The sequence below is a fragment of the Liolophura sinensis genome, chromosome 4 (genome assembly GCF_032854445.1).
Source record: "Liolophura sinensis isolate JHLJ2023 chromosome 4, CUHK_Ljap_v2, whole genome shotgun sequence".
NCBI lineage: Eukaryota > Metazoa > Mollusca > Polyplacophora > Chitonida > Chitonidae > Liolophura > Liolophura sinensis.
The window spans coordinates 20,650,315-20,662,566 of NC_088298.1; the positions used below are offsets into that span (position 1 = coordinate 20,650,315).

The following is a 12,252-nucleotide window of genomic DNA, read 5'->3' on the forward strand; positions in this document are numbered from 1 at the left end:
CTGTGTCGTTATGACAGGGAGTTTGTCAGGTAAATAGCGATGTGCGGTGGTCTTCATATTTTACCTGCCATTAACCAAACTTCCAGCATTCATGTGAAATATATACTTGAGCAACGATGTGTATTTTTTATACACATCGATTTTTTTTTAAATTCTATTTGTGATCTTAGATGTCCATGAAAAAAAATGTAAAGTCTAAGAAAAACATGTTAACTTGAAGACTGTCTGCATGACTTAAGACTAAGGTACCTTCGTGCTCCTGAATACGTGTATCGTGTATAACTCATCATTATAATTTTATGTGACAAAAATTGTGTGACAAGATTATGCGGTTTTATGAAATACACGAAGTACAGAATTAATGTTTTTGGTTCCAATGTGAAGTCGTTAGCGAACGTTAATTCTTTCACATGATGCGATTTCGTTTGAGAACTCTCAATGAACACACCTACATGTTGATCATTTTTCAACCTGATAAGTGGAGATAAAGTCTACAAGTAGGACTTCTACTACAATTTACAATACAATTTTTTTTTAATCAACTGTAAAGTAGGCCTACATAGGCTATGTGGAATTGTGATCAGGAAAGTTATTTTATTTATTATTTGTTTCATTATTTATTTATTGATATATTTGATTGGTGATTTACGTCGAAGAATAGGAACAAATATGCCTGGATGGAAGATATTATTCTATAATATAAGAAGATTGTACACTGTCTCACACAAACCATGGAAATCAGGAACTAGATACATAAACGCTCTTATATACAAAAAACTATCGCAGCATTGCGTGTAAAAAAAAACCAGAGCAGAAACGACAGTGTGTATATGATATATCCAGTTCATGCTAGCTTCCCCTCCGGCCGTACGTGGAAAGGTCTTCCAGCAACCTGCGGATGGTCGTGGGTTTCCCCTGGGCTGTGTCCAGTTTCCTCTCACCACAATGCGCGAAACACGTATCAAATCAAATAAATAAATAAAATATAGGTAAACACGTGATGTCATCATGTACCTGACTTGGGAAGTGATCCACTCGTCATTGAATTCTGTTCAAAAAATTTTGTCAATGAAGTTTGTGTTGGGCACAGCAAACATTTGTGTGAAAGATACTGCAACCAATGATAAAAACAACATAAATTTCTTACAACCTTTAACGCATGTTACACTAAAAAAAATTAATCTGTCGGTTTTAACAGAAAGTCTGCTGCTATGATGTATTCTGCTATTGCAATTCAACCTCACGATACCATTAGACTAACACGATATTATGTTGAATGTGACACAATATTGTGTTATAACACCACAATACATTCTAGCATCACTCAGACAACAGACTATCTGCAAAAATTAACAAATTATTTTTGTAAGTGTATCTATAATATATGACTGAAGTTATCACCCAGGGTTCACTCCAACACAGTGTTGGGGACATCATGCATTCCCTCCCGCCTCCTACCCAAATGTATTAATGCTGCACGTAATACATACTTACCTTAATTCTTTCTGTATTGTTATACCAAGGTAATAACAGGTTGACAAACGTCATATATATTCATAATTATGTGATATCCATCATGAGATCCATTTACTTAAGTATTCACTTATACATTTTCTTCAGTATATATCAGGACCTATGACCTATATTATCCTTTTTAGGCCAAATGTCCCTGTTCATATGAGGCAGCATGTATAGGCCTAGCACCATGTGTGGCTTAACTGATCTAACGATGCGCTAACGTACGAAGCATACCTTGTCAAACCAGGCGTCAGTTTCACTCGTGGAGCTAGTATAGGCACAACTCGGTCACATACAAAAATGCTGAAAATGATGATATTGCTACGTGCACATATCCGATTATGTAACAGTAAGTGAGGCAGTGTGTAAATAAATATATTTATACACGAAGGCTGTAGGCCTAACTTTGACCTTGCCGCTTCGTCTTCACTTCTACTTCAAGAAATAATGAAAAATTTCTGTATACTGATGAAACCGGGCAAGTTAATTATTTAAATTACGTATACTGGGGTAGCCCTCCGTTGAAACTCTAAGTTTTTGGTTCTAATATAGCAGTAATTCACTCGGAGGAGTGTAAGAACTTAAGTTCTTATTTGTTTTTGTTTTTTATTATTTGCCGTTTCGATGTAGAGGTTCTGCAGGGACTCGAAGGTCAAAGGTCGGCAGTTTACTCCGCCCACTGGGGTTTCCTCCACCCATCACAATGACTGTCGTTGAGCGCGAGGAATAAGTGATCAAGATAACTAATGATTCATTGTGATAAAATATTATTAACAATCAATATTATTAACAACCATCCACCGACTGGTAAGTAGGCCAATGAACAAATTAAGAGTGAAAAAAAATTATTTGCGCGAAATATTATTGGTTCTTTATATAAGTCAATACTGCACAGCGGGCTTATTTCATCACCAAACCAATGAGTTTCGCGGCACATAAATCAAATAAGAATGATAATATTTGGCCATTCTCGCTGAAAATGATGATATTGCTATTGTTCAAACGCACTGGGGATTTCCTCCTTTGTTTTGTTATTGCCCAATGCAAGCTGATGACGTCAAAGGTAAAAATAGATCATAAGGCAGTTACATCTGTTGAGCTTACTCCCACGCAAGATATAGACTAGCCGTCTATAACAAGCCGACATCAGACTTAATACGCACTTTACCGACCTTGAACGAATGCTAACATTTAAAAAAAAATTTCTGCTGAGTTAAAATTTATTAGTTTTACTGTGATTCTATCGAAATTTTGCTATAGTATGGAGCGGCACCAGCTCTTCTGCTTTCCTCGTAACAAGTGGCATTCCGTGGAAACCCTTCATGGCGGACGTGCGCAACAGCCAAACTAACAGCTCAAAGGGAAGGATTTACGAAGCTTTTCATGAAATCACGCCTGATTTGTCTACAACTGTATACAGGTAAGTCTTAACCGTGTTGAAATCTTGGGCGTATTGTGCGAGATACTACGCAGTTTGTCGCGTGAGAGCAAATTGTTGCGGGAATCCACGCTCGCACGAGACATGATGACTCACTCAATCTCGGCGATGTCCGTTTGAGCTAAATACAGCATCCACGCGTCAGCGAAACTGCAGTTGATTATTTCAGACCAAAACATTTCAGCATTTGATGAGGTGACTCAAAATAACATGTGTCAGCATTTACCAGACTGATAAACACTGATGTAGAGCGGAAATTGCTCAATGCAAGAGCCAAACAACATTAATTTATACAGTACATTTACATGTATGATGACATGAGTTACACGAACACAAAATGACATTTGCGAAATGTGTTAATTTGTTGTTTACGTGTGGTTTATATACACAAACATTTAAATACTGAGCAGTTCTTACATTGCTTTTATCTTTTGTTAATCGCTGTTTGCTGTATTCTTGAAGATTAATTTATACATTTATTTGCTTAATTTAGTCTAAGCTTCACCATGGTACTGGTACCAGTAGTGAAGAATATGTCTGACAATGATATATGGCGGCAGTCAGTTAAAAGTTTAGGCCAGTGACACTTAATTCCTTATTTCACATCACAATGATATGACAGTGGTGGGAAACTAGGACTCCATTGTGATTAATTAACCTTAATTTTGGGTTGAAGGCAGAACGTGGAGAAGGTAGTGCAAGCTAACACAGATATTTTCCTGTATATAAGATGTAATTGAAAGGTATTATAACTGCGCAAGTGGTAATTCAGCTTGCTGTCTTTCTTACTTTTTTTACTTACTTTCTTACTTTTTATTCAGACATTTATATGGCCGGTCAGTGCACCTGTCAGGTGTGAAGAATTATGCATCAGCATTTAACCTGTTGTAGTGCGTGGGTGGAATATGAAACCACTGAAATGAATGCACTTCATTGTTGTGGCATTAAATTTTTTAACACAATTAAGATGTGTTTAACATGATAGTCCGCTAATATGAAACTATACGTATGATGAAAGATTGCTTATTGTGATTAATTCTCAAAAGCTTGTATATTGTGAGTTCAAGTCCAGCTCATGCTGGCTCCTTCTCCGGCTGTTCGTGGGAAAGCTTGCCAACAACCTGCAGATGGTTGTGGGTTTGCCCCAGGCTCTGCCAGCTTTCTTCCCACCATAATGCTGGCTGGTGTCGGCGTAAAACATTAGTTTCCGTACAGCTTAAAACATCAGTCAGTGAATAAATAAATAAAGATTGTATGCATACTTAATGATGGTGACTTTTCACTTGAAAGCACACCAGAACTGTTGTCGGGAACATTTTCATTCCAGAAGGCCTTTTGATATCTAGCAAGGATCTTTAATATGTGATTGGATATGGGATGCGGTGTATAAGAGCATTGCTCTGTGCATACCCTTGATAAGGATCATTACAGGGAAATAACTCCTGCATGACTGATGTCCACCACTTCCCCCGCTGTGGCAACATACATGCACACTGTATTTAATTTATTTATTTGATTGGTGTTTTACAGCGTACTCAAGAATATTTTACTTATACAACGGCGGTCAGCATTATAGTGGGAGGAAACCGGACAGAGCCCTGGGGAAGCACATGACTATCCGCAGGTTGCTGACAAACCTTCCCACGTACGGCTGCAGAGGAAGCCAGCATGAGCTGGACTTGAACTCACAGCAACTGTATTGGTGAGAGGCATCTGGGTCATCACTTTGAATTTGCATTTCTGCCTGTACATACAGATTCTGATGTTAGCCTGGGTTCAGCTCTGCTCTAGTTTCGGCTTGAAACTACATTGTATATGACTGAGTCCATTTAAAGCCACATGTGTCTAAAAGACTCGCATAAAATGCACAAAGTTTACTGAATTCAATAAGCCGAATCAGCATTTCAAGAATCCCACAAGTTCACACAGATATGGACAAGACAAGGTGGGGGCTCTGGAAAACTAGTACAGCTGATTTGTCCAACGGTGTCATTAGCAGCTGCTATAAAATCACGACTATTAGCGTCACAGCCACCACCCGGTTTCAACTCATCCTGCGTGAACTTGCGACGTTCCCGAAATGCTGACTCTCCTTTTTGTTGGGGTTGTGTGCTTAATATGCATATTTGTGTAATGCTTTGGGGCTGCAGGTACAAGGCATTAGGGGCCATCCATAAACTATATGCGCTCAGATTTCGAACTGTTTGACTCACCCCGTTCCCCCATGTAAATAGTACATTGATGCCTGCAGAACTCTTTTACTTTTTACCTGCCCGCACCCCCCCCCCCCCCCCCCCCCACCCGCCATGTAAGAAGTGCATTGATGCATACAGGTTTACAAAATGTAAAGGGCTACCACAAGACAGTGATGCAGTCAGTAGTCAATTCCAACCTTTTTGGCCTGCCCTTCCTCCCATGTAAGTAGAACTTTGATGGATGCAGGTTTACAAAATGTAAACAGCGACCACAAGACAATGATGCAGGCATTAGTGTTAAATCATGGCTGAGGTACACGGGTGACTATACGCCATTTCATTCGCAAGTGCCAGCGAGCTAACAGTAAATAGGACTTTTGATTCCTGAAAACAGTAATCAATAGTTTGAACTGGTTTTGCTGCAGATTTGTGGAGGTCTTTTTATTTAAGCCTACATGTATTTGTGAGTTTATACCGAACTGAAGCCGTAGGATCTTACAAATGCACTGCTCAAATTTTCAGCGACAGCTACACGTTATTCCCTGTTTTTATGATCCCCTGTATTTATTTATTTATTTATTTGATTGATGTTTTACGCCGTACTCAAGAATATTTTACTTATACGACAGCGGCCGGCATTATGGTGGGAGGAAACCGGGCAGAGCCCGAGGGAATCCCATGACCATCCGCAGGTTGCTGCCAGACCTTCCCACTTATGGCCGGAGAGGAAGCCAGCCTGAGCTGGACTTGAACTCTCAGCGACTGCATTGGTGAGAGACTCCTAGGTCATTACGCTGCGCTAACCAAGAGAACCACGGTATATTAAGGCATTGATTGTCGCTGTATTGTACTTCATTTTAAAGTGTCTGACAATCGTCCTAGCACTTGTGTTTCTTCATATCTGTATTCGTTTTTGCAAGTAATCACTCAACGCTGTCTGGTATCATTTCCAGTTCTGATCAGTCGTGATTGAAAAGTTTAACAAGACTACACACTCCACTGACAAGCATCAGGGACACCCATCTTGTTCGGAACACCACTGTACAATGCATGGCGAATATTACTAATCAGTACAATAACATGTATTGTATTTATAGATTTTGTGTTTTGGTACGTACAGCGATAGAGGAGACTTTAAATCCTGTTGTAGACCTTGAATCATGTTGACTAACAGTGATTACCAATTGTTAAGAAATGCCTCTGCCAAAAGCAAAATAATCACCTCGAATTACCTCCCTTGTACCTGGATCTCACTGTGTGAAGAAATCCCCATAGGATTCTCTCTGAATTCTTCCTTTCTCTTATATGTTAAAGACATTTCCTAAAAACTTGCTAGTCATTCCTTTTGTATTAAAATGAACGAAGGAAATGTCTAGGATATATGGAGGGAATAGAAAACATTTTCATGAGAGGCGTCTGTTTTCTACATCCTCAGAATTGTCAGGGAATATTGCGCAATGTTTACATCATCAAGCTGCAATGATGTAAGGTAGTAAGGCTATCTTTTAAAAAAAAAGTTTTGTTGGAGATTTAAACCCGACCTTATGAAAAGTAAAATAGGTTGGTCAGTCTGGCTTGTGAAGTCTTTACGGTAACACTAATAATGTATATGTACAGATATTGGTAGTGCTGAGAGCAAAGAATTACATTTCTCTCCCAGTCTCTTCCCATTAAGGATCTGAATACTGTATGTTATTCAGTAGAGGGACTAACCTCGTGAAAAAAAGGAACTAAATATTCTGGCTTCGATTATTTGTATATTTGCTAAAAAGAACAGACCAGGTGTCATACAAATTAGGGTACATCTAAAGAAGGCGCAAGAAGGAAAAGGTAGAGTTACACATTCAGTTTTAGCATTTTTTGCCCAGACTAAAATGTCTTCTGTTTGAAAACGGATTTTTGTCAGAATGCACAAGGGAAGCCTGCCAGGTATAAAACTGTAGTGTAAAAGTCGGGGATCAAGGTCATGGCTAAGTGCAGTCATAAGTGTGAACCATTATTCTCCAGTAGGACAAAAAAAAAAAATGATAGCTTTATGGCTCATAGGAAAGTTTTTTAGTAGAATTCTTCACTGATTTACTTTTACTTGGAAAACAGAATTGTGATGGGGATCTGTAGCACAACAGATGCGTCTAGTGGAATTTCTGCAATAGCTGAGCATTGCACACTGCAGCTGCATCACTCTGCAGATCATTACCCGAGTGCTTGGTGGTGCAGCAACTGCGTCATGAAGCGTCCGGAATTGATCCTGCCCTAGGGGGTGGGTGCGGGAAACAGTGCCCGGTGATTTACCCTGACAGATCGGGACGCTGGCGCCCTCAGGGAGCCAGGATGTCTGGGCATTGATTGATTCACCGGAATTGTCAGGGTACTGTCGGGGCCGGCTTTTCCGGTGGCGCCACCTAGTCTGGTCACCAGGAGTCTGCAGATAACTGAAGGTGTCCACTTCAAAGTACCTCAGGCAGAGAAAACGAAGTTATAGATTCGGTGATGTTCAAAGCTATACATGTATGTAGTTCAAGATATTTCCTGGGCGCTTCTTGTGATCGCATGCAGATTTTTCCTGCGACTTTCTGGGTAGCAGTTTGCAGCTGTGTAGACATCTTGTTCGTCCCTTTCAAGGTTTTATCACGGATTAGAAAATAACATTAGAACTCTGGGTTTTTATAGTCGATGGAAGTGGTTTACGCTTCTTTTTATGACCTATACATATAGCTCATTCCTACTCAACAGCATCGTACTTTTGGTTGCTAGGCAACTGCACATCCAGTGAGATTCGAGCTGGCCTGTATCAGCAGGTATTGATGTCTAGTTTGAATAAAACTGTCCACTTTCCATCTCTTAAGCTTAGTTGTTATTCAACCTGCGGATGGTCGTGGGTTTCCCCCGGGCTGTGTCCCGTTTCCACCCACCATAATGCTGGCCGCTGTCGTATAAGTGAAATATTCTTGAGTATGGCGTAAAAAACCAATCAAATAAATAAATAAATAGTTGCTATTCGGATGCCGAACACACATGTACATGTACTTGTACCTCATCAAGGTAGAAATGTGTATGTCAGCTCTGGCCCATTGACATATACATGTAATGTGATTGGTATTTGGTATATATATATATATATATATATATATATATATATATATATATATACACATACATATATATATATATATATATATATATATATATATATATATATATATATATATATATACACGTACATATATATATATATATATATATATATACATATACATATATATACATATATACATATACATATATATATACATACACACACACACACACACACACACACATATATATATATATATATATATATATATATATATATATATATATATATACACACACATGGCTTGATTGAATTATTCATTTATTTATTTGACAGGAGTTTATTGTCATGTTGAAAAATGTTTAGATAATGGTGGCAGGACTCAATAACACTGAGCCTGATTGTGACATCTGACAAAGGAAACATTATATGAACAAGTTTATTGTGGTTTCTGCTGTCGTACTTGTAAACTGATTAACATCTAATAGACTGAATGCAAATTTCGAAATGCATTTTGGCGTTAAGCATGAAGGGGATACTGCAACGACTGTTTGACCCGTATCAGTATAGTGGCTTGGGCAGGGCATCTTAGTTGCCTTCGGTAAGGCATATCAGTGAAGAAGCACTTGATAACAGAGAGGTGGAAATCCATCCTGCAACAAGGAGGCACATTACACGCACTCTAAGGGTTCTTTCGTTGTCATATGACTGAAAAATTGTTAAGTACGACTTTAAACCCCAAGCACTCACTCACTCACTCGAAGTGCATTTTGATTCATGTGCACATAATGCAAAACACTCTCATGGTAGTGCTGTGTCGTTATGATTGTCATGGGTACAAATTGCGGATAATCAGTTTTCCTCTGACCACTTTGGTGGCTTAATGGTGAGAGCGTCCGCCTCAAAGTCGGGCGATGTTGGGAGACTTCAGGGTCAAACCCGGGTCGGGTCAAAACAAATACTAAAAATGGTATTTACTGCCTCGCCTGCCATTCAGCACTGAGAGGTTAGAGCAACGAAACAGTACTGGTTGGCCCGGTGTCAGTGTAATGAGACTAAGTGACGTATCAAGTCTGGTGTCTTTGGCATGATGCGTCTGTGGCGGAAGGGACTCATTCTGGCACAAGAACACACAGTATATGTACACACATCTACTGACTCGTCATTGTCATGTAATTGAAAAATTATTATGTACAACATTAAACTCCAAGCATTCATTCATTCATTCAGTTTTCTTCATTACAACATATTTCTTTGAAAAGTTCTGGTATTCATGTTTTTGTTTATAATTTAGTTTGGGAAAAGTGATAATATTGGAATCACTTTTGTATACCTATTAAAAAATCACAGAATGTCAGTGTTTTCAAAAAAACTTGAATTGTGTATTATGTCAAAATATGCCTCTGTTGATAAAGTATAGAATTGTCTATGATGCGCTACATTGTATATAGTCTGTGATTATCTCATGTCAGGTTTAGTTTTTATATATTGTATATACGTGTACCCTAATTCCTCAACCATTTTGCATATGGAAGAGCAACTTTCAGTGCAATTTATGCACAATTTTAATTTGATTTTGGAGACAAAAGAACATTGGTTGGTTTGGCCACTTTCAGGGCTTCACAAAAAGTATAATTTTGTCAGTCTACCCCCCCCCCCCCCCTTCCTCCCTCAGGATATGCTTGAATAAACATCCTGCAGACATGTGAAAAGCTTGAAGAATTACAGTATTATTATTAGCCATCTAGCCGTCTGTGAATTGTTGTCTCCTTGTATAATGTGACACCAACTTCAAAATGGTTTCCCAGTGTGAAAAATAGTTGTGACCTCTAGCAAAGGTCTGGAATCAGTGTGGCTTGAACTTTGTTAAAGTGACTCTCCTCCCCCCCCCCCCTCCGCCCCCAAAACCAAAAAAATCATTATTAGTTTAAGGAATGTCAATACTGATACTGAGAGTTACATAATCCATCTGAAGCGATACTTTTAGCGTAAATTTTGTGCTAAGTTGAAGATGTTTTTAAGGAGGACGTGGCGCCAAGGTTTAAGACCAAACAAAAGAGGCATCACAGAGTCCAGACGGACGCTTGTCAAGGACTGTTTGATGTGGCAAGACAAACGGTTAATGAAGCGCATTGTTTGAGCTGTGCACTGTCTCGCCATCTCCTAATACCGAGGTGTCCTCAAAATCGCTGTCGCTAATTTGCGCCCAATATTTCATCTTTGTGTCGCTGAAATGCTGGACTAATCCGTCTTCTGCAAGCAATCTGCTCTCGCTTCAGTGATAACCATTACGAAGATGACAAGCTGCGTAATATCTGTCCCGATTACAACCCATTGCCACAGGGCCGTTGGGTGCAAGGCGCTTTTAAAGATGCATGACATTGATTAAGAAATCTGAAATGTGCATTATCCAAAGGGAGCTATTTTTAGAAACTGGTGTTTTATTTTTAGCCCTGCAGCGATGACACCTTTGTTCTTGGGCGGCTATTTTTAGAAGATGAGATGTAAAAGACGACATTAAAAATTCAATGAGATACTGGCTGCAGATGTTGTTGATTATTGTCTGTCTGTTGCAGGCTTTCTGGAGCCGCCCTCCAGATCTGTCTGGGGCAGGACAGTGCTACCGCTGTCTCCCACATGAACCCTGCTGTCTTTTGTTCCTGTTTTAATATTAGCTCTGGTATAATTTTAAATAAAGAACAAAGGTTAAGTTTGCAGAACCTCTTCAAAACAGCTGGTGTGAAACAAATTTTTCTGGGCACATTTTTGGTTTCCTTCAATGCTCAGTTGTCCAAAAGAAATTATGTTTTTTGTGTAAAGTGAGAGAAACTTCTGAAATTCACAGATTTTGAAGCAGACAAAGGAAATAAGTTTGCAGAATCTCTTCACAACAGCTGGTGTGAAACAAACTTTTTGGGCACATTTTTGGTTTCCATCAGTGCTCAGTTGTCGAAAAGAAATTACGTTTTTTGTGTAAAGTGAGAGAAACTTCTGAAATTCACAGATTTTGAAGGAGACAAAGGTTAAGTTTGCAGAATCTCTTCACAACAGCTGGTGTGAAACAAACTTTTGGGCACATTTTTGGTTTATTTCAACGGTCAGTTGTCCAAAAGAAATTATGATTTTTGTGTAAAGTGAGAGAAACTTCTGAAATTCACAGATTTTGAAGGAGACAAAGGTTAAGTTTGCAGAATCTCTTCAAAACAGCTGGTGTGAAACAAACTTTTTGGGCACATTTTTGGTTTCCTTCAATGCTCATTGTCCAAAAGAAATTATGTTTTGTGTGTAAAGTGAGAGAAACTTCTGAAATTCACAGATTTTGAAGCAGACAAAGGTTAAGTTTGCAGAATCTCTTCACAACAGCTGGTGTGAAACAAACTTTTTGGGCACATTTTTGGTTTCCATCAGTGCTCAGTTGTCCAAAAGAAATTACGTTTTTTGTGTAAAGTGAGAGAAACTTTTGAAATTCACAGATTTTGAAGGAGACAAAGGTTAAGTTTGCAGAATCTCTTCACAACATCTGGTGTGAAACAAACTTTTTGGGCACATTTTTGGTTTCCTTCAATGCTCATTGTCCAAAAGAAATTATGTTTTGTGTGTAAAGTGAGAGAAACTTCCTAAATTCACAGATTTTGTAGCAGACACTTTCAAGATGTGCACATCCTGTTCAGTTTGTACCCCAAATCATATTTTTCTCGTTTTTCCTCATAGTGGACATTATGGACATGAAAATGAATGTGTGCTTGGCCTGGTGAGAATATGAACCCTGTGGTTTTATACTTTGAGGACTGATCATGTGTGTGTTTGGCCTGGTGAGAATATGAACCCAGTGGTTTTATACTTTGAGGACTGATCATGTGTGTGTTTGGCCTGGTGAGAATATGAACCCAGTGGTTTTATACTTTGAGGACTGATCATGTGTGTGCTTGGCCTGGTGAGAATATGAACCCTGTGGTTTTATACTTTGAGGACTGATCATGTGTGTGTTTGGCCTGGTGAGAGTATGAACCCAGTGGTTTTATACT

General features: G+C 38.9%; 1 protein-coding gene across 1 annotated transcript in view; it reads left to right on the forward strand.

The window, feature by feature from the left end:
• Positions 1-2,752: 2,752 nt before the first annotated feature.
• Positions 2,753-12,252, forward strand: part of LOC135464560 (mitogen-activated protein kinase kinase kinase 13-like) — a 67,370-nt gene continuing 57,870 nt past the window's right edge. Inside the window, 1 exon segment of the mRNA XM_064741984.1 lies at positions 2,753-2,938. The gene's annotated coding sequence lies outside the window, so the exon portion shown is untranslated.